Below are 24,764 nucleotides of genomic sequence, written 5' to 3'. Positions count from 1 at the left end.
TATTTGGTCAGTCTTTTAACTCCGTGTTCCGTCTTCGTTCAGTTCGGAAAACTGCACAAATTTCCTGTCTATACGCTACGTTTTGCTTGTAACGTCTTAAAATTGCACAGGTAAATCGTTGCCAAGACGGAGCGTGTAGACCAGCCTTAACAGGGAATGAGGGTAGGCATCTGACACGTGTCCAGGTATTGATACAGATACTTACGGTAGGGCTCCAGGTGCCAGTTCGTTACGGATGAACCCTGAAGCATGCACTTATTCAGTGTGCACCTGACCTATTTATTTGAATGTATGGAAAGCTGATTTCCGACAATCCTCAGTAGAGTGAAAATGACACGCAACTTGATTCCATGCGTTTGCTCCCTCAGTGTGCAGTCAGCCTAATAGGTCGATCAAAATATAAAATTTTCTTCGCGTGTTAAAACAGAATGGACAACAGCATCATCATCTTCAAATTCGCAAAGTAGAAATTTTATATATATATATAGGGGTTGGACAAAAAAAAATTAAAACGTTTGCAAAAGTGTGAAAATCATACCTAGTATGGTGGGGCTTCCCTTTGCGTCCAAAACAGCTTGGATCCGACGTGGAATGGACGTATACAGCTCCTGAATTATGGTGTGTGTAATTGTACCATTGTTCCTCCAAAACATGCTCCAGTTTCTTAAGGGATGCTGGTGGAGGGTAATGAGACCGAACACTCCTTTCTAACTCGAAACCACAATGGTTCAATAATGTTCAGATCTGATGATTGTGGGACCCAGGGGAGGTGTGATAGCTCCTGGTCATGCTCCTTAAACCACGATTTCACCGTTTTAGCAGCGTGACAGGGTGCCAAACCATCTTGGTAGATGCCATCACTATCAGAGAATAATATTTGGGCCATGGGTAGAACCTGGTCCCCCAAAATGGCCTCATACGCCTTAGCATTCATCATTCCATGCAGGGCTATGATGGGACCTGCAGAAAATCACAATATCACTGCTCATACTGTATCAGAACCACCCCCATGCTTTACAGTTGGGAGCAGACAATCTGTATCATAGGCCTGCGACGGTATTCTCCATACGTAAACACGACCGATTGTTGGAAACAAGGTGAAGGTCGATTCATCGGACCACATTACGTGTTTCCACTACTCATGAGTCCACGCCTTGTGGTCCTTGCACCACTGGATACGCCTCTTCGCATTTACTGCTGTGACCAGGGGTTTGGTGATAGCGGCCCTGCCGTGGATTTTCATTTTATGAAGTTCCCGCGCACTGTTTTCGACGAAACCGGGTTCTGTAGGCCGGAATTGAGTTCAGACGTAATTTTCATTGCAGTGGTCTTTTTTTTTTTTTTTTTTTTTTTTTAGCTGCTGCAATCCGTTTTAATGCCCTCCAGTTCCTATTTGACAGGATTGTCTTTCGACTACTGTTGTGCTTTGCAGACGTCGTTTGCCTATGAATCGTGTATGCCCTCCTGACATTGGACACAGTGCCTTTTGGTATCCCCACAATGTTCGCCACTGTTGCCACTGAAGCTCCAATCAGACGTGCACTAAATATCATGCCTCTTTGGAAGTCTGTCAGGTCGCCCATTTTAGCGCACCACTTTCACACCACGACACTCACAGGTAAACTGATTACTGCTGACGGAAGAGGAAGGTTCACATGACACATTAATAATAATAATAAAAAAAAATCGGCAACCGCAACACGTGTTGTACAGTGGAGGGCCAAACTTGCGTGTCCTGTACGAAGTGTTTTTAGATTTTTTGTCCAACCCCCATATATATATATATATATATATATATATATATATATATATATATATATATATATATATAGGGTGTTTCACAACAACACCGACAACGTTTGGGAGGTGATTCCTGACACCAAGGTAAGACAAAGTATAGACCAACGTGAGTGCAGAAATCCGGAGTTACATGTTGCCAAAAACATAGCAACAACAACAACCAAAATAAATAAATAAAAAATAAAAATAAAGCTCCGTAGCTCCAATACTATGGGACCTACCGTAGTCGGGTCAAGACTTCACTTAGGAACTAATATGTGTGCTATCCAAAAATACATGTTTCAGAATCCTAAGGTATTCACGCAACAATTTTTATAGAGGAAATTCGGCTACGGGCATATAATTTGAAGTACTTACCAACTACCCCTATAAAAATTGTTGCGGAAATACCGCAGGATTCTGAAACATGGATATTTGGATAGGGCACATACTAGTTCCTAAGTGAAGTTTGAGCCGACTGTGGTAGGTCCCATAATATTGGAGCTATGGATCGTTGAGGTTCATATATTTTTTTTCATGTTTTTGGCAGCCTATAACTCCGAAATGACGGATTTCTACGCCCAGGTTGGTTTATACTTTTTTTTTTTTTAATATCTTATCTTGTTGTCAGGAATCACCTCCCAGACTTTTTTGTTTTGAAACACCCTGTATATTTGAAATCATATTATGTTATTCTTTGAGGGGGGAGGGGTAGCGAAAGTATAGCTTAGGGCGGAAGAATGTTTTATCGAGCCTTGTGACTAATGGAAGAATTGGTGGTATGAAGATAGTAGGATAAAATGGGAAAACTCGAATAGAACACATGTATTCATTATAAAGTGTCAATCTGGAATCAACCAGAGATTATCAGCAATGGGCAGCTCCGGGTTCCTGAACCATTCGTGTGCTTTTTCAGTTCTTTAATTTTTTTCCATTACGCAGAATTCAGTTATGTGTATGTGACAATAATAGATTTTATATATATATTATTGCTGTCCAAGTTGGGATAAATGAGATTAACATTCAACAGTTCCGCTTGGCATTTGCTTTGGTATACTCTTTTGTGTGTGTGTGTGTGTGTGTGTGTGTGAATTATTGTATAGCTAATAAAAATGCTTAAAAGGACAACCAACGTTCAGACAGACAGTCAATTAGTTATGCAAATGTTTTGGCATTAATTACCTTGTTTTGCAATGTGAAAACATTAAAAAAAAATGAGGAAAAGTACACAGATCATGACAACATACTGTGATAAAAAGAAAAAAATAATAACGTGTTAATTCTTGGTAACCGATAAACACGACTGCTGATAAAATTTTTTCTTCCACGTGTGGGTGTTTTTAAGTATTGAAAAAAAAAAAAAGCTAAGTTTCCTTTTTTGTTGTTGATGCCAGCTGATTTTCATGAATGACTCATGTTTATTTTACTTTTTCTACTGCGTCGGAAGACAACAGGTGTTCGCGGCTTCCTATGCTAGTTTAATATATACGTGAGACATGTAGCAAGGAGAAAAGTGTTTTTCAGCAGAACTGACGTGAGTGGCGAAGGTGTTCGGTATTTGCACAGTAAAATAATAATAAACCCGTGTTCTTTCCCTTTTTTTTTCATGTAAGAGAAACTAATTTGAGCATTGGACTCCTCTTCGAATAATTTTAATTATATTATTATTATTATTATTATTATTATTATTATTATTATTTTTATTTATTTATTTATTTATTTATTACTTACATAAGAAAGCGCGTGATCAGGGGTTCAATCCCTAGCTGGAGCATAATTTTCGGTGGTGACCTAGCATTGTGAGGCAACTGGGAGCATACCTGAATAAAGAGGTGGTAAACTACAGTCTAATAGAAAATTCGTAGTAATGGTGTTGAGATCAGGTGCACTAACCATGCACTATCTAGTTAAACAATCTCTATCTGGCTAACTACAAACTTTCTTGAACGGTAACACCAGGGAGAGAGTGATCCTCTTTCATTTCAATATCCTTTTATAAATTCCCATTTTACACTTGAATGTGAATTAATCATTATTTTCTGAGAATGACGTCAATTCACTTTAACAGCAAATCATTTGAGGGGTCAATTGAAGCTTCTATCTAATTCTGTCTTTAGATAATCTTTTCCTATTGACGTAGTAGTAATCCGCTTTTATATTGTATTAATCGTTCGAAAATATTTTTCTGCCTCTAGCTCTTTTACCTTTCAGCACATCGTCTTTACGTCCCTCAAGATACAATTTTCTTTCGCCTCTTTAATCATATCCGATAATGTTCTTTTCTATTGTACTATTTCTACTACTTTTTTTTTTTTCCATTCAAGTCAGTTAATTTTCTTAGTTCCTCGCACGCTCATAAGAAACAGTATATGAGTTTTGTAATTCCATTTTAACAGTTCTAAGAGTACTGTTTTTACTATTATTATTATTTTAATTTTTTAAAGTTATCTTTCACTTTTCCTATCCTTGTTTTTATTTTTCGCTTGCACTCGATAATTAAAGGATGCAAAATTCCACCAAAGATGTTAAAATTCGCGAGGCTTGTGATCAATAGTGAGTCAGTCCCTGTCCGAGGGAGTGCTAATTACAACGAGGTAAGGAAATTCAAGATTAGAGCCTGTATATTTCAAGTGTGCCCTCGGCAAATATGTGAAACATACGTTGGCCCACCCCCGCCGCCCTCTGGAGTAAAATTTCCTTTCCTTTGCTTCGGGAAACGAAGTAAATGATTGATTGTGTTGCCAGTTTGTCATTCAGTTGTTTGAGTGAAGATCATAGGGTACTTAGAATGACTAATAAGAGTGCACAGCGAAGCCCATGAAATAGTTCGGAATGTTTCAATGTGATAACCCAGTTCGTATCCAACTATTGAAAGATTTCGGTCTCAGCAACTTTCGAGGGAGATACGGGAAAACACATCGACAGCAGCACCAGGAAGGGCACACTTGAAATAGAAATGCTCTAATTGAGGTTAAATGAGCCCAATCCCTTATTGAGCGCAAGATCGAGTGAGTACAAGCCTCGTTGAGAATAGCAAGTTTAATTAGTGTGAGCGTCATTCACAGGTTTTCTTTAACCTGGAAAATCTGGAAAAGTCGAGGAATTCAGTTTACTCGTAAAAAGTCGTGGAAACGTCAGGAAGTTTCTCGAAAAACTGAAAATTCATGGAAAAAATCAGGAATTTTAAGTACGGAATTTTATTTTTTCAGAATTAATTTCTCTTTTTGTTGTTTGGTAGGGGATATTGTATAAGGTTAAATAAGTTGTTTTGCAAAACTTTTCTGCATACACACACACTATATATATTTACATACATAGTAGATTAACCCCCTTATTGCGAAAAAAATATAGTTGCTTCTTTACATTATATATAGAACTGGAAACCTTGGAAAAGTCAGGGAATTCGTGCTCTCTAAATAAGTGGGAAGCCTGATTGAGGATAGTGAATCCTAATCCTGAATGAGCGTTTACAGAACGGATATCACAGATTCTGACTCACTAGATTGAAAAATAAATAAATAAAATAAAAGAAAAAGAAAATTAGGAAAATGTTGCTCTAGCAACTTTAAATGACTAGTGCTTAATATTTCAGGTGTATGTAGTATTTTTTCTTTTTCTTTCTGAAAGAAGTAAATAAATCCTTTGATGCTACCTTGAAATGTTGGTGTATTTGGCAACTATGCCGGTTACATATGTTAGCAGGTGGCGGACAGATCTCATGAATGAAGGGTGGTATACTATAGATCTTTCTTTTCTGTAAACTGAAGTCCCCGCTCATAGTGTATCTCGACTCAATCATGAATCACAGTTTATCACTTTATATTCTTTTCAAGAGTAGCGAAGGGTTTCTCAATGGGGAAAAAAGAATGATTTTAGAGTGTGGACTGGGGAGTTGGTTAGGTTGCTAGTAGGATTAGAACAGGAAGCAAAGGACTAACTATTCCACTATACAATGTTCAACCCCTGAGTGAGCAGAGCAACCAGATGTTTTTCATCCTCGTCACAGCTGTGTGAACCCTGTGAGTGTCGCGGTTGAGGCGTGGTTCGGAAATTCTGTTTTTGCCCTTTCGTCCAACATTACACATTGACAGCGGGTGCATTATGTATGTGACAAGAAGCAAAATAAGGATAAACTGTTGGTGCATGTGGCACAGTTACGTATGAATCTGCCTACATATTACATCGTTTTATTGTATATGTGAGTGAGTTTTGTCAGTGCAGTGCTACAGCCAGTCATCCGAGGAATACTTACTTGTATTGTTGTGTGCAGGTTTGTGCAGTTTTTATGATCTGTTTTCTAGGAAGTTTGAGACCCAAGAACATGTGTTGAAGATAACTTTTTCTTCTTTGTTTATATGTTCGTCAATTTAAAACGGTTGGTTTTTGTATTAACAAAACAAATTAAGAAAAATATCATTTCACGTGCCTTGAGGATCCTACATTTGCTCTGTTGCAAATGCTCACCTCTGATTCAAAGGGTCCATGGTTCAATTCAAGTTCTTTAGGTTTCTGTCGACATCATCATGTCTATAGATTTTCCGGGACTTTTCTCCCAATTTATTTTAATAATTTCTCTTAACGCAAATCAATTGCATTTATCATTAATTTCCTTTAGACCACAGGGGTCAACTATTTAACGAAATATAGCATTTATAAACAGTGGTGTCACTCAGCCGTTTGTCCAAACCGGTTGTTAAAATTGACTTTCCACTTCTAAATCCAGTACTTAACGAGAAAAAATTCTAGTACTATATTTGAGAATCAATATAAAAAGCGTAAAACGTGCTGTATGACTTAATCCTAGTCACTATTGGGTATACTAGTACCATTGAATATAAGTTACATAATATAAAATACATAATATTAAGCAGTTAATAATAAAATTGTCAACTTATACTAATCATACAACCAGTTGTTAAGTACTAATCATTGAACCCATTGTTAAATATTACTCATAGAGCCAGTTTGTAAATGATTTAAATAATATAACTATTTATAGCTCGTGTAACAGCATTTCTTAAATTGTAATCCATGGTACAGTATACTGTCTCGTAAGCTCATAACTAGAAGTGTGCATGGATATATCCGAAATACTATCCGCACCCGCACTATCTTGATCTGCATCCGCAGGTAAACCTTGTTTTTTCTATAATAATTAAAATTTCAACAAAAATAGTTCCTACAGTAACAATTCTAAGTATCACCTTTATACAGTAGTTCCGTGAATCCTATGATATATCAATAAAATGAAAGTCAAATATTGAATACTGTCTCTTCCTATTGTAAGTGAACTATACCAAATAAAATTCATGCCAACAGAGATACGAAATTAGTGGAAAACATACCTCATACCCGCTTAACTTAAATAATGTTTAGGAGAACGATCACTAAAATTCCTGTATTTCCGCGAATATCCACGTTTTTGTCTGCCACTTACACAGGAACTAAATATATATTCCCAAAAGGCTATAATGATGTAGATACATCTGCGGATATCCGCATTTACACAGATTCTCAGCTCGCAGAATCATAAGGCCATAATTAATTCTGCCCGAATGCCATATGACTTCTCGTTGAAAGTAAATTGTTGCTTGATTCTTGAAGTTTCAAATCACACTAAGGTTTTAGTCATACACTTTCTGTAAACACTAACTTTACGTGTGTCAGTGAAGTGGCGAAATATTAGAAATCTTGAAGTTGAATTCCTTCGTATTATGAATTGTATTTATTAATGATATAAGGGTTTATTGAGTGCATGAAGAAAGAAAGGAAATGGCACAGTAGATAGAAATCGATCGTCCTGTTTTACACTTTTTCTTGGATTCTTACACAAGAAGAGCAGACTGCTCTTCGGGCCTCGGTAATCGAACTAAAATTTCCCTTCGGTCAGAACTATATAGTACTATTTAATACCACATCATCAAAACATATAGTCTTTGGTTCAATGGACATATATTTTATCAGATAAGTTTCTAGTTTCTCTAGCGATAATGTGGAATGTTACCGTTATTTTTTCCAACAGTTTAGCTGGAAAATTTGTCTTTGACATTAGCTTTTAAAGAAAAATGTTCAACATACACAAAAGACCAACTTGCAAAATAATAACTCGTTTTATATTTTTAGTGCACACTAAGTACATACGTAACAAGTAGTCGTTAACTATAGTTTCAAGCAGGGGTACCAGATTCCTTGCAGGAAAAGAAAAGTGTAGAACAGTCAATCTTACACCACACTCCATCCATTAGTTTTATGAACTAGGTATGTTTTGTCTGTGCAATACATTGTTTTATCGGTGTATTTTTTTCTATAAAAATAGTACTGTGCATTTGTAGAAACAAAATACGTACTTAGTAGCACATCATATTATGGAGCAAATGCAGTGGACGTGAGTTGCATAAATTAGTTTGTGAAGAAATATGTTTTTTCTCAATTCATAGACAATTCAGAAAGATTTATTCTGAAAGAAAATCCACTCAGACACTTGTGGTGTCATCCAAAATGAATTGTGTTTGAATAATCCTTATATGGTGCTAACGTTAGTACGTGATTAAACGTTGTAAGTTATTGTTGTGTACTCTGAGTGAATGAAAATGTATTCTGCTCATTGGTTACAAGCACCTACAATAAAATAATTTACTTTGTGTTTCGGTAATCTATTTCGTAATCATCAACTGCCTCCATGTAACTTAACTGTTGTTCACCAAAATTCAAAACTTTTCTCCATTTGGAGAACGTTGGCAGTTGCCTACACTGGTCGATACAACTAAACATAGATTTCTCATTCAGCGACCGTGCATAATGCCCTTGACTCACAATCGTTTCCCCAGAGGAATAAATGAGAAAAATAGAAGAAAAAAAGCGTCAGGTGGAAGTAGTCTTTAATCGTTGTAGTCTTTGAAACGTGCTTCCCGTTTCCGTTTCCGAAGCAGGTGGAATTGAACGTCGGCGTGGCGTGGCTAAAAGGTTTTGACAAAGAAATCTGCAATAGCTATACGTAGTGTTTGTGCAGTGACTAGGCTAATAAGTCACAACAATTCCCTTTATTTAAAAAAAAAAAAAAAAGTCCCACAACTTTCTGTATTTTACTGTATGTAGAGGTTGAAATGTTCATTGGTTGTGTCTTGCTCACAAGTATTAATCGTATAAGATAATCTTACATACTTGTCAGTTGAATCACAAGTGTTCTATCGTCTTATGTTTTCATTTTATTTAAGCTTATTCCTGAAAATTGAGGGCTTGTATAAGCAGATGATTATATGTGAATTCGTTTTTTCTAATTCTACTAGTAGTATTCCTTGACGACGACGACTACTACTACTACTACTTACTACTACTACTACTTGATAGCGGTAATCGAGGAATGACAAAGACCTGCAGTTACGCAATGCAAATATGCTCGGCTTTAATGTTTCCTGTCTATTGAAATGTATCTAACCTGCAAAGGTGGTTTTCATACTGGCAAGCTTTTGATTTGATCGTGTGAGGATTGCAGGCTAGCCTTCCACGAAAATCATACCCGTGTTGGGACGAAATTCACTAACAGAAATGCGAATTGAAAAGGTGCTTGAAGAAGGAACACATTCCTTCTTCCCTTCCTAATTAATGTCCGATTCTGACGGCCTCGTCACACCATCGACTCAGAGGGCAGACATCTTGTGTGTACATAGGTATCGCAGATCATATAGGCACATCTGTCCTTTCTAATGTCAGATTGCTAATAGCCTCGTTACACCATCGATTAAGTGAATAGCCAGCCATGTCTTTCAGTTAGGTATCGCAGATCGTACATAACATATACACTGTGAGTTCTCCGTTAGAATTCGAGTATTGCACTTATTGCACAGTGATAAGTGATAGTATGTAAGTTCTGACGTGTTTTTGAGTGTTAGAACATTTTTTATGGCAGTCCATTACCATGGCTTTCTTTTTCTGCACATCATAGGCGTCTGCGGGTAGAATGATGTCCAGAACGCGGCGATTTGGACAATATGTATTCTACATCGCCGCAAAGGTTCGTCGGCGGCGTTGTGAAGTGCGGTAACATTAGATTCCATTTCTATTCGCATCAACGGGACGTTGAGCAGCCGTTGTTTGATTGCTGAAATGTTGGCTCACTTCCTCAGTTCTTGAATACGGTCAATTTTTAGCAGGACCACATGTGACCATATAAGGCACGCATCTTGGATAGACGCCATTCTTGCCTACTGAACATACCTGGTCTTGATTATGCATCAGAGGACCTCTGCTCTTGGAATAGATGAACTTCGGTAATATGTCGAAACCACATGAAGTAGATACCTCAGGAACACTTACGTCTGTATGTTATGTAGACTATGGGAGCGCCGTCGCATTTCGATCGAACAGAGTGGTATGGTAATAATTCCAGCTTTATGCTGTAAGGTATCAGTCCATCAAATGTGGCGTTGGTAACTCTCAGAATATTTAAAGAATCGTAGACTTTAATTATATTGTTTCATTGTTTACAAAATATTAAAGTCAAGTAATTTTCCTCAACAGGTAATAACACGATGAATAATTTTATTGTGTAGTTTAAAATGTTCTCCATTTTGCTGATTTTCGATGTGTTGGTAACGTGTTAAACTTTGTTTACTTTCTACCAGATTTTTGTAACTAAAATCCCTTAATTCTCTCAGTGCGTTAACTATTATTACTATTATTGTGAGTTGAAATACAGATTAGGCTAATATTTCTAATTAATTTTCTGACGTTGTAAGATTTAAAAAGATCAATTTGTAGGCACATAAACACACTTTTGACTCTATTCTCAGTCCCAATCATCAGTAATCATTCATCAGAAGCTTGAGTTTTTCTTTTTTCAACGTAGTCTGTTACATGAAAACACAAATTGGTGTGTGATTTGTATATACAATGGTGTACAAAACTTTAGGATGAAAGTAAGTTTCGCAAAACCTGTGACAAACATCTTGACATTACGTAAAGAGCGAAATGGTTTGTAGAAGAGTGTGTGATCACTACGAACAGCAATGCATGCTCTGCAGTGTGCTCTCATGCTACCCACAAGGCTAGTAATTTGTTGTTTGGCTATGGAATTCCATTCCTCCACCAGCGCCGATGACAAATTCTGGATGGTCCTTGGTGCATCTAGAAGTGTTGGAAGATAATCGAACCGGGTCTCCAGCACCAAGTTAATCATATCGAAGAAAAAAAAAAAAAAAAAAAAAAAAAAAAAAAAAAAACATAAGAAATACTGGGTTCTCAAATGTATTTTAAAATTTTCTAAACTTAAGGCTCTGAAACGAACTGACAGGAATATTATACTGAAATGGTCTTCGAAAGAAAAGTAGCAGTCATTTTCCTTTAAAATATGTTTAGAATAATTTAGATAGAATTTATTTAACAAAGGAGGAATCATTTTATTTTTCTCACATAAATCTTCGTTCATTCTCTGTCAATGTTCCGAGTAACCGAATGACTCATAAGCTGCTCCTTGTTAGTACTCATGTTTCTTGATTCGACTCTGGTGAGTGTTCCATTCTTTCTTTTTAATGTTTATTGCAAGGCTTCGTAGTCACGATGGTTAGTGCCCGGCTTTTTGTGAACAAGACTAAACAGGAATAAATTTTGAATATAAAACGAAGAAATGCCAACACATTGTTTGAATGCTGTGTTTAACAATCTCAAAGTATGTGAAGGGTCAAGAGGGCAGATTGAAGAAGGAAATAGCTTGCAGATGATCTCAATGAGGGAAATTCCATTGTGCATTTTTCTACCATGTGGCTGGCAGCTAATAAAAATAATCTACTTTCTCTCGTGAGTAATCTGCGAAAGAAATGTAATTTCGAGATTAAAAAAAAATGGAAATCGTACCACGATTTTATCGATTTTTTTTTTAAATAGTGTTTTTGTTTTGTAGAGGAAATTTCATGATTGTCAAATTACATTCACATGTTTGTAACACGTTTGTATATCTGCTTGATGAAAGTGATTGGGGAAATACTGTAAACTTGCAAATTTGGTTAAGAAAGAAATATAGAAATGTCAATCTTGAAACCTCCCTGAGAATGCAGGAAGTGTTGTTTTTAACACGTTTGTGATCTTTAGCGTTTGAAGGATGGATGAGTGAGTGGTGTGTGATGTTAGTTTTCGTGAAGCAAAGGAAGGTCATCGTATTCCTTTTCCTTCTTGCGTGTTTAATTTAGTCGGTCTCTGAAGCAACTGTGCTTTCTCAAAGTGGGACAACCTCAGCCACAATAAGAGTTGATATGATGAGCAATCGTTCGTTAGCAGAGGTTGGCAGGAAGTCGGTGAAGGATGTATGTATGTCGTGTCATGCATAGGCTATATGTCAATGTATGAAAAAGGGTTGCCAGTATTCTTACAATGCTTCTTCTGGAAGAATTACCTCCGAGAAATTGTAATTAAGTAATCTATGATTACTTACTAAATTAACCACAGTAATTCTGATGGAAAACTTGATTTCTAATACAGTATAAAAAAGTGGATTCAGGTCTTTCTTTTGTATCGATAAGATATCACATTTTTCAGTGTAATTAAGGGAACTCCAGGAAAACATAAACCAGAATGGCTGGCGTACCGAAATTCAACTTTGGAACATTGTACAGTACTTTTTATGGGAATCGAGTTTTAGAAGGATATAGTGAAACGAAATATGTACATAGACGTGTGTTAATATAAACTTACTGCTATGCTCTGAAGGAGCCTTATGGCTCACCCTGGAAAATTATTGAATACATATCTACACAGGGATGAGATATTACCCTACCAACCAGAAACTATTTCCACGTTTTGTGCTATATCTTTTACCATTAGTTTGATCCGCAAATAATTAAATAATAAGAATAATATAAATAGTATCTTCAGTAATTATAAGAGGAAGGAATAACATCCGAATTAGTGGCATTACCCAGTATTTAAAGAGAGTATTTGACTTTCCGTCGACCTAAACTACCAGCACTCCCCAAGATCTGTGCGGTTTTATATATGAAGAACTTACGTGTATTACAGGTTATACAGGGTGGCCCAAAAGTAGGTATACAGTCCCATACTGATCAACTCATTGCTTTTTATATCATTTCTTATTGTTACCATGAGGTAGTCTTAGTTTCTTTATTATTTGTTCTTAATGTGTTTTTACTTATATCTTAAGCTCAGAAGAGCCGAAGAAAATAAACATATAAGCTAGAATGTTATACTTGATCAATGCAGGGGTGTATACTTACTTTTGGGCCATCCTGTACTTCTCGTATCCTAGTCTTCTGTAGAAGAATAATATCTGCTTTGATAGATATGAAATAACTTCGGCTGAAACAAAAACTGAATCCTGAAGTGAAGAAACGTGAGAGCTTGTCGACCGTTCGTGGGAACAATGTACACTTGAGGCATTTTTCTTTGTGTTTTATCTTGCCATTCTTCGTGTATGTATATGCTGACATATGTATATGTGACACACACACAGCAGTGTAACAAGTTCTGCAGCAATCAGTGCTTGTGGAATAATTCCAACTTCATTTTTCAAACTGACTGTCAAGCAGTTTAATACAAATATTTCTGTTAGTGCGTTCATTAAAAGAGAAAGGTAGTAAAGGAGTCATACACATTACACGTATTAACTCACTGAGCTGTTCATGCATGTAATATATGTGTGAAAATAAGTTTGCATATATCCTAAATCTCGCCTGCTGCTATACACCAATGCATTATTGTAGATTTGGCTGAATATTTTTTATTATTATTATTATTTTCATGAATGTTCGTAGTTGAAAACTTCACGCATGTCTAATTCGAAACTTCGGTGTTTTTATTTCTTGAAAATCGGGCAATTACTTCTAATGTGCTCAGAATTATATAAAGGAGAGCGTCATTTTTTTGTGTCGTATCATCCCGCCAAAACTCCCTAGTTCGTGAAGGTCATTTTTGATGCTATATAGGCATAACTTTTTTTTTTTTTTTTTTTTTTTAAAGAAGTTCAAGCTCGTTAGGACAGAGAAAATGACAACGTTCACAAATATTTCTGTTTCTTCAGACCCGCTGGACACAATGGTATGAAATGCGATATATGAGGGGAAAGGTTGTTCCAAATGTCATTTACTTATGGTAGGTACATTAACCAAAGAGCGCAAAAAAACTTGTTATAAACCTATAACTTCAGATTTGAATTAGATTTAAATAATATTAAATGATTTTTTTGAGGGGAGGGGAATAAATTTTATGGCAGCTGATGATCTCGTTTCGGAGACGTTAATGAAATAACGACTTTTGGCAGTTAAAGTCATGTTTATTGCCCTACTCTGAGTTACGTAAAGAAATTTAGATATATTTTTCCTCCACAAATTAGATAAATTATTACTGAGTTGCTCACTGTGATACTATCAACTTCAGATAGTATGAGTCAAGGCCACAGGTCGAATGGATTCTAGCGAAGGAGATCAACTATGGTAGCTATTCAGTTATCTATTGTAGCAATAGAAAGCCGAGAGAGAGAGAGAGAGAGAGAAACGCGTAATTATGCAACCCAAGAATAACTTCCATTACCGGTACCTGAGAACGAGGATGTTAGTTCAAAAATAGATGTACGGAAATAGTGTGTTGAAATTATTCGTTATCCAAATAACTTTTCGAAGAATTAACACCGTGCTCGTGGGTTTTCTCGGTAGTCTCCCGTTTCCTCCCACTTTCATCATTCCACCATTTCACTCATTTCTCATTATCACCGTCTCCTTTAGCCTAACCGGCATAACGTGGGACGTTAAACTGAAAGATTTCATTTTATTTTTTTTTTCGAAGAATTATTTGTTATCCAGATAACTGTTTAAATAATTACTCGTTACCCTAAATAATTGTTCGAATACCTAATACTGTAAGAATCCATAACTCGAATATTAAGGTAATGAATTATTCGAATTTTAACACCACAACATAAGAGCTTCTCAATTTGCAGGGAGTAATTTCCCAGTGATGAAAATTTTTTTATGATGATGATTAATGGAGAGTAGATTTTCAGTTTCCTAATTATAGAGGAAGAATGAGAGTTTTTTTTTTTTTTTTTTTTTTTAAAGATTAAAATACTGAAAAAAGGTCATTGTTGAAAATATTTACAGGGGCAAACTTCCGAGTTCGTATAACAGCAACAGTGTAAATCCACTTCATTATCTTAATAGTGGTTTCGCGTGTATACAAACAGTAGAGGAGGATAGCTCTCGAACCAATGCTTGTTTAGATTGAAATCACGGTATTGTTCTTGCTCGGTGTATAACAGCGACTTTCTTTATTCACATGGGAATTTAAAAGTTTTACCAACATTGTTAGCAGCAGTCAGTTTGCCTTTTGAGATGTATAATATTGAATCCGGTGAGCCTTATCTGTGTGAAGAATTTGTCAATAGGAGGGTTACGGGAGAGAACAGCCCCGGAGCTACCTCTCATTAAAATTTGTAAAGGGAATTGTCTTACAAATTAATATTTTTGTCGTATTTTCGTAGTCATTGAGTTATCGTTTTCAAAAGCTACCATTGATGTAAGACCCTTCCCTAAGCTCATGCCTCCCCCCTTCTTTAAAATTTTAGTGAATAACTTAAAGACCATGAAGAACAGTTAAAATAATGTAGAAAGTGAGTCAGATAGTATCTGCAAAACTATATTATATGAACTAATAATTGTTTTCAAGACCATAAATTTTGGTCTCCAACAATCTATATGGCCAATTCCATTTATATGTTTCTTACAATGAGATCTCGGAAACCACAAGCTCCAGAAAAAGTGTTGTTTTCACTGGTCTATTTCAAACTTTGTGTAGACCTGCCAGTACTCATTCAAAATTAGAAAAAGTAAAAGAAGTGCCGTTATTGTTCTAATCAACATTTTATGGGTAGTTTTGTCCCCATAAAATTAATATTGTCGCTAGAACGATGCTAAGGCTTATATCCTTGTGTTACGCAAACCAGTCGAGGAGTTACGTATGGCGGATTGATGGACATTACAGGCGCTATGCTGAAATTTGAATGGCAAAACGTATTGAATGCTGGCAACTTCAAAAGCCGCAACAAGGCGTACTCGGACGGTTATGGATTTATAAGGAGGAAAAAGCTCATTTGACATAATCTGTCACTTTTCCAAGTTTGCCACCAACTCAACCCAACACATGCGCGCCAACTACGTGGGTGCTCTACGACTCCGGCACCCACACAATCAATCTTGTAGGTGCGGTGCACCCACAAGATTTCTAGTTTAAACCCGTTCCTCTTGTGTTTAAGTCAGCCGTGTTACCGACTGAGCTAGGGCAGCCCCAACTTATCCTTGTAGTACTTGCATATTTTACTTTATCATAGCACATCCCTTTATGACAGTGTTCATAAAAGATTCTAAAAATAAATCAATCAAATATCGAGATTTCCCTGAAAACATAGGCTAACACGCCCCGCCATTGATATGCACCCACATAAAGCTTGGAAAGTCGGCGCCGTTGACCCAACATCTATACATTAAAATGTTACGTTTATTTATGTCTATAGCAATTCTTCACTCCCTTTGTGATTCATCTTGTTCTTCACTTGTGTGTGTAGAAAGATATGTACAGATATAGTGAGGAAGTGGGAAGGAGATACAGTACATACATGATCATATCAGAATGATGTGCTGAGTAGACATCGCAAGTTCCAATTGGTTGTCACATAATAAACTGCACACTCAAATTTCTGGTGTATAAGAAAAGGTTTGGAAACTTTTTATTATTTTATTTAATAGCATTTTTTATTTACCTGCCTCACGTCCTTTCATATCGTTAATATTTGTCATTATGAGGTATTCACTAAATTAAAACAAAAAGTGGGGGTGAGCGTAGCGAAGACCCTCAACCTTGCCTGCCACGGAAATATTTGTCATTAACAGTAACATACAGGCTGTCGACAATATTTTACTGTGTCCTAAAGACAAATGCACCTATTTTTCGATGCTATTTCGTGATTAATGTTGTAGCATATGTTTATGATTAAAGCTTGGTTTTATTTCATAGTAATAAGATCTGATTGATACATAATAATGCCATGATTGAAGAAAGGATTGTTCACAAGACAAAAATTGAGGCCGTGTCGTTTCGAAAATGTAACGTTAGACCAGCGTTTCCCAACATTTTTCAACTTGCGGCACACTACGGGTGTTACTTGAATTCTCGCGGCACACTTATAGATATTATTTGTAAATATAAAACACAAAGGTAATTTTTCTGTGATTATTGATCTGCTCCGCACAGAGAAGAAAGCTCTATCATTAGTTTTCCCCCGTGGTAAATCACTACGCTTATTTTTCATTCTAATTTAATAATAGAAAACAATTGAAATGAAATATTTGACTCAGGTTTTAAAAATACGCTTTCTTTTTAAAAACTGTATCCAGCCTTTTATTAAGAAGGAAGATCATTAACAACGAACGAACAAACAAATCTCTTTTACTTTTAAAACGAAAATGTAGATAATTTGTCCAAAGGATTGAATGATATTTTAAAGTTTCAAGTTACGAAATAGTCTGCAACAATAAAGAAGCAATAATGGTCATAACAATGATAACAAATACTTTTTTTAACATTAGAAATGTACAGAACAGTAACCTGCTATGAAACTTAAAATTGTAGATTCATAGTAGAGGTTCATAGTAATGTGAAATACAAATATATATATTTTCCCTACGTTTTGCAATTTGATTGCTATAAAATTAATAATTTCGTTTCCATTCCTCGCGGCACACCAGCGGCCCATTTACGGCACATCAGTGTGCCGCGGCACACCGGTTGGGAAACGCTGCGTTAGACAATATATATTGTGTTGGAAAGTATCTGTTTCTGTTGGAAGATCACTGTGTCGTCTCGTGATCAACCCTTTGAATGAAAAAAACCTAGTTAATAAGTAGAAAACTGATCTTAACACAGATAATCGTATTTCCGGAAATCCTTAAACGAATGAGATTAACATGTTTATTATTTGTAATCCTTATTTTCAGTAGAAAGATTGTAGAAAAAAAAATCAAACCCTAACTGGTTTGGACCTGCATACGTTTGAGCTGTCGGGAATTGCCTTTTGATATCTGGGAATATATATATATTATTTCAGACTTCACCCCCAGACCTCCACATTTGCTCGGCCTACGGCTTCGCACATTATATTTTAGCCTTTGCTTCCGTTCTAAGTGCGGCAAGAATATGTTTATGGCATTATTCGTTCGAAATATTAAAACCCTTTACCCTGTTAGAATATGCGTTTTAATCCAAGTGAAATCTGAAAAACTCGTGTCGATCCAAGTGATGACTTCCAAAAGTTCACTTCATATGGTTCACCTACTCTTCCCTGATACTGAGACTGATAAGCTCGAAGTCATTTTTATGTATTGAATATAAAAATATAAATTGTTGTCCTCATTAAAAGCAGAATTTCCGGAAAAGCTGACATACGTCCACTTGTATTGAATAAGGAGTTCATAAAGTTTCATTAACATGTCTCTGTTAATGGATTTCGAGATATGGGCATCCTATTACGAGAGTTCTAACTCTCACCCTTTTTTAGTCCCTTCTAGAGAGATACCAGAAAACTCTGAAACATGTCTTTAATTATTTTAAATGAAAAGTCTAAATAGCAACAGAGATTCTGAGATAGGTCATTTTAAGATAATAATTGTAATTCCTCTTTCACCTATTCTGCGTCGAATTTCCAAAAATCCTTTCGTAGAGGGTCTTTACATCCCTAATCCTATGCCCCGTCCTAATTTTAGTTTCTACCTTATTAATTCAATTCTTTGGGCGTTGATACATCAGTTAGTTACGACTTCTTTTATTATGTATAGAGATATTGCGAATCTTGTCATTTATTTGCCCGACTTGAATATGGAAGTCGCATGGATAGGGAACATTAAAAATATTGAACGCAATAGAAAGCAGTTGAATCAGTTAAACATAAATTTACTTAAAGTGTATTTTAAATATATGTTTTTTAAATGGTTTTAACGATAGTCGTTTTCAATGTTTTAGTTTTCTTGTTTAATAATTTAACGAATTTGCAGTCTTTGTGATCTTTGAAATGCTATTTAGTGATGCATTTCGAAATGTTATCCGTTGACAAAGATATAGCAAGTTTCGCAGGATATTCGCTAGCAATTATTTTTACATAAACATTTGCAGACATACAAGTATTTACATTAGTCAATATTCCTAAGTCATAAATACCAATATTCTTATACTACGGATTTGTGTAATTTCGTGATCTTTCGTATTCTTATTCAAGATAAGCAGGGGTGTCGTGACTCAGTAGTAGAGTGCTTATCTCTGGTGTTAAGAGATTTCTGGTTCGATTCTAGGTCGTGTAAGTATGGTAGACATCACTATGGTTGTTTTCTCATGATCCTTCTGTTCGGCGACACGTTCTAACTCCACTAATAAGGTATAACGGTAAATACGTCTCTTAATTGTATATGGATAAAAAAAAAGAAGTTGCGTAACTTTGTTTCGAAGGAACTAATGGAAAAAAGGACTGCTAATTCAGTGCAAGGTATCCCTGCAACGCGGAAGCTTTTTTTTTTTTCTTCTTCAGAAGAAACGTGTTTTAAAGATTTAAGCCACCAAAAATTTGCATATTTGCCGACTCTAGCTTTTCACTGTTATCCGGATTAATTCTGTTCTTTATGTGAGGAAATATTAGCTGTTTCTTTTTGTACTGTTAAAGCTTACAGAACGTGAGGATCATAAATGTTTAGTGCTATACTCTGCATATCTTTTATGATTGTGTCCCTTCCCTCACGTCAGGTAGCCATGCGATATAATCATACGAAAGAATGTCGGATAGAATAAAGAAAGAAAAAGTATTACTATATGCCACCAATAAAGTTGCTTGAGTTCCCTGAAGATCATAACTTATTCAAATAATTTTCGTATACATTATATCAACGAAGAAAGAAATTAAAGCGAAAGACACTTTTTAATACTGAAACCAACCAGAAGAGATGTTAAAGAGAACTTATTGTGAATGTAGCAAATATTTAATTAGAACAGAATAACGACTTTGGTACAGTATTTATTAAACTCCGGTTTCATATTCTCATTTTACGAATAACGTAAAAGGAGCACATTTTTGGTTAAAAATTATGTATTATACATTGAACTAAGTTGATCATCCCTGATTCCAGGGGCGGATCCAGGACCGACTTCTGGGGGGGGGGCGGTGGGTTATCATACTGCTACTTTTAAGGACTCCAAACTTTGGGATGGGTTTTATATATATATATATATATATATATATATATATATATATATATATATATATATATATATATATAAAGAAAGTTTCCTCTTCTTGGGGGGCGATCGCTCCGATCGCCCTCCCCCCGGATCCGCCCCTGCCTGATTCCATAGAAAAAAAAAGCTATTTACCAATCTGCTGTAGCCAAAACAGTCCGTGCTTTTCTAACGTCGCTATGCGAAAAATATTGATTTTTAGTTAAACACAAACAAACTAGTGTAAGCACACGTTCTTATATACATTGCCATCTTCGTAATTAAGAGCCAGACTTGAAGGTTAATTACCGCAGAATCAAGATTTCTCAATTATGAGCTAATCCATTCTGTATTATTACCCACATCTCTATGTTTCTGCTGTTAGCCTTCATTGGGCAAAGGGATCTTTCGGGCTTTACTCAGGAGGTCTACTAGATACATCCCACGCGCAATAACACATGCAAGCAAAGTGTCCGCCCAACGTAGACGTTCCGAGTTCATTATTTCTGACATTTGTTGATTTTTAGTTATTGTGAAGTTGTTTTCTGTAACCTAAATTCACCAGTTGTTCATCTGTTTTCACGTCACATATTTTTTCTTCGAAACTTTGCTTTCGGAAATTTAAGTAACTATAGTTACTACTTCCTATGACCTTCACTGTACTTTATAAAAGGTTATATTCGGAATCAGCGTCTTTTAAAATGATTCTAAACCATCAAATGAGTCTTTCATTTTGAAACTACAGCATCTTGCAAGAGTTCGTCTTAACGATATAAACTCGAATAAAACGTAAACCTCTGATCAAGGTTAGGTTTAAAAAAAAACACTTTGTGATTATTTTGAGCCGTAGATTCCATTAACGTATTACATGTGATGTGTTCAGCAGTTTACGTTTTACGATTTTTGGTTCATTGAAAATCTCTCGAATTCATTTGATTCCGCCGGTATATTATTGAAATGTACGGGTCAAAATAATCGCTAAATTTCTTTGGACAACTTTCGTCTCTAGATAACTGTTTTAAATATATATGCCGTTCCAACAAATTGAGTTCGAGTATAGATCCGAAACTATGCTCATAGTGTTGCCGACGAGACGAGACGACAAATAGTATTCTCGTCTCGCCTTGATTCTCGGAAAGCTTTTGTAGTCTCTTTTTGGAAATTTGTGTACAACATTTATGCCCTGATTTTTTTGTAATTTCATCTAGAAGTTATCAGAAGGCTTTCTGAGACAGGACAGGTCTACGAATGACTTGCGTATTTTTAAACGTTAATAAATTCTCTTCACCTGATAAACTTATAGTTCTATACTATAAATAGTGTAACACTAAAACCGACAGTATTTGAGGTCTAAGATTTGGGTGAACTAGTGTTGCCCAGAAGACTCTAGAAACTTCTCGGTTCGTGGAGAGATACTAGACTCTCATTTCGACCCACATTACTCTACAATTGTTTTAATCACTGTCCAAAATTTCCAAACACCTGCATGTGTAGGTAGGTATAAAGTGACTATTATTATATTTTATTTTTACTACTGTATCGGATGCATATGTAATATAATTTCAGCTGCTGTAAGTTCTTCTAACTTTTTCCTCGATTGTACCAAACATACTTCAGGATGGCATCTTGCATTTACGAATAGGAAAACTATAGGTCGTATAATCAAGTTTGGAAACAAGATTAGTATCGTTTATTATTTTCCACAATTGCAAATAACCTTCGCGCCCTAATTACCAGAGTAAATGAATAATAAAAGACCTGTCTGTAAAGTAATGGTAAAGTCTAGTTTCTCTTTCTTATCAGTAAATGAAATCTTAGTAGTGTGGGTGGGGTGTTTTTTTGCACTTGCTTTCACACTGAAACGACAACTCTTGAAATGTCGTTTTGGTTGCTTCTCGCTTTATGATTATCTGGGCGTTCAGTCGGTGGCTTTGCCTCCGCTTATTTTAATGAAGACTCAGCTCAACTTAACGTAATGTAATTTTGTAGAAAGAAACGGAATCGCACTCGCTTCAAGGGCGAGCTAATGTTTGTGTGAGAAGGCCGAATATTTAAAAAAAAAAAAAAAAAAAAAAAAAAAAAAAAAAAAAAAAAAAAAAAAAAAAACTTTCCTTAATTTCACAAGATTTACGCTATAATAATGTATCGTAATTAAAAATAAAAGGCTAGGGAATGGATTCTTTACAATGGTTTGATGAGTTATGTTTTTCAGGAATTTACTTTGTGTGTGTAATTAGTAAGTCCTATTTTAGTCTGTCGATATGTATGTTACTGAGAGAAATATGAAGGTTACAAATTTACATATAAAAGTATAGGTTTCTACCAGTGAATGTTAAATTAAAAAGGTGAAGGATGTACTATATTAGTTTCAATCCTAAAAAAAAAAAAATATTACTTCATATTTCTAAGAGTGTCGTGTTTATCTCTATCACATAGTTGAATTGAATCGGTGAGTAGAGAAAGAAGAACATTCCAAAAATAAAAGAACATTCCACGATAACAATTTCTCTATAACTAAATATCCATTCGCATTACGTTTTTGGAATTTTGGGAAATGAAAGGTCTTAACATACGCTAAAAATCTCCCATACAAATATTTTTACGTAAGCAATGGTATTTCCGGTAAGCAGTTTTACTTTTCGTTTTTTAAAAGTAACGTGTTGGGGAATATTCTCGTTTTTCTACTCACTGATTCAATTGTTGATGCAGAAGAGCTCTAGAGTAAATATCAGATTAGTAAATGTAATTACCGAAAACTTAACCATGTCGACTAAATTTAGTGTAGAAGCGGGTATTTGGCCGGAGCATATTGACCAAGAGGAAGAGACAGCCGAACTGGGACCAGTTACTGTGAGCAATGCAGCAAAGCCTCGTACCAAATATTCACTCAAGCTCATTGCTAGACAAAGGCCTGTCCAACGTTTGAGACACGCGATCAGTGCACCTGGGGCTCTCTCTCTCTGCGTCTTCCTGCCTACCTCGACTTGGCTATCTTGTCTCTGGTTAGCGTGCGGCCGGGCTTGGTGCCCTAATTAATCAAATCCACTTTTTATTTAGGAATTTGTGTAAATTTTGGTCTACTATCAAGTGCCTGTATATGAACCATTGCAAACTGAGTGCGTTCTACCTTAACAGTGTTTGATTACTTGCACCACCTTTCTTGAGGCGATGGTGGCTCAATGGTAAAAGCGCTCATCTCTGGTTCGATCTCGTGACAAGTGAATTTTGTGGTAGACAACATCGTGTTTATAGGTCTTCTTGAGATTATCCACTTTTCTTCATTCATTCATTCATTCATTCATTCATAATAATAATAATAATAATAATAATAATAATAATAATAATAATAATAATAATAATAATAATAATAATAATAATAATAATAATAATAATTATTATTATTATTATTATTATTATTATTATTATTATCACAGTCTCTCTAGGCCTCGCAATATATATGTAAGATGTTAAACAAGAAATTTAATTTCATTTTTGCGCCCTCTTTGATTTTAGTCCATTTATTTATATAGAGATATTTGTTTTCTTTGAAATGAACTGGAATTTGAATGGCTTAATGTTATTGATTTATTCTGTTAAAATGTCTTCTTACTTTATGAAAATGTAATTTTGTATTGTATAATAGGATTTAAATATTTAATAATTAAATTTGTTGTAAGTACTATTACATTATATATATATATATATATATAATGCAAGTTCACTTCGGAAAAGCAAGGAACAATTAGCTGAACTTGAAAAAGAATTTATAAAATCACATAGGTTGTAATTCATTTTAAAGCAAACAGAGTTCTCTGTATAAATTAGCAGACTATAAAATAATGATGGCGTACTTAACACCATTAATTTTGCTTTGATGTGTATGACTTCATAATTTGTACTTTCTTTCTTCACAATAAGTCAAATCTGACCCTAAAGAATCTACTAGCGAAAATGTAGTCTACGCCTGATAGATAAAGAAAAACATACTGTTGTACTGTTATTTTTATTAGTTTCTGTCCCTTCTTTATCTATCATCACTTTATTCAAAATTTCTTTTTTTCTTTCTTTCTTTTTTTAAAAATAAATCTGAGTCCTCCCTTACATCATACAATTTATAGATTATTCCAGAAGATATCGATGGCAACTTCCAAATGTAGCCCATTTCTTTAGATTCCATCAGAATGAAATGACTCTGGAAGTGTTGGCGGAAAGACGTCATTCTTGAGCCATTCATTGTTCGGTGATCATCATAAATGTACAGTCTTTGACACACACAAATGCGTATATAATTTGTATATTATTTTACTTTTTCGATTTTCTATGCGATGACATTTGGGTCGGTACTGATGCAACTAATTTAAGCAGTAACGAAGAACGTCTCCTAACGATTTAATTCTTTAATATCCTTGCAAGTACAGTACATAGTAACGTAGTAAGACTTTTATTATTTTCTCAGTTGTTGAAAGAAATTTTAGCTGTTCCCGCGATACAATTATTTCTATCTTACGTTGTGTTCCTTTTTCAGATTGAAGACAGCTACGTATTCTGTGGACTGCTTCAGGTGAATGCAAACAAATACGGGAAATCCAATTAAAATTCACTTGTATTGAAATGTGATTAATTACTATAATTGTTGTTTATGTATACAGATAGTTAATGCAATTAGGACATTTAAATATGATCTACTTGAAGGAAATGTCATATGCATGTTTTATATCTCAAGAAATAGAAAATGA

At 35.3% G+C, this 24,764-nt stretch overlaps 1 protein-coding gene across 4 annotated transcripts in view; it reads left to right on the top strand.

Annotated features, from left to right (window-relative positions):
* Positions 1 to 24,764, top strand: part of PDZ-GEF (PDZ domain-containing guanine nucleotide exchange factor) — an 835,430-nt gene that overhangs the window by 424,278 nt on the left and 386,388 nt on the right. The window contains exon 1 of one of the 4 annotated variants that reach the window (XM_081771961.1): positions 5,987 to 6,049. The exons of the other annotated variants lie outside the window; for them this stretch is intronic. The gene's annotated coding sequence lies outside the window, so the exon portion shown is untranslated. Of the gene's footprint in view, positions 1 to 5,986; positions 6,050 to 24,764 lie in introns of those variants that run through there. 4 annotated transcript variants of the gene reach the window in all.

The sequence above is a fragment of the Thermobia domestica genome, chromosome 1 (genome assembly GCF_964235325.1).
Source record: "Thermobia domestica chromosome 1, izTheDome1.hap1.1, whole genome shotgun sequence".
In the NCBI taxonomy this organism is placed as follows: Eukaryota; Metazoa; Arthropoda; class Insecta; order Zygentoma; family Lepismatidae; genus Thermobia; species Thermobia domestica.
The sequence above is the reverse complement of the archived record's forward strand: the minus strand, read 5'-3'. Positions and strand labels throughout refer to the sequence as shown.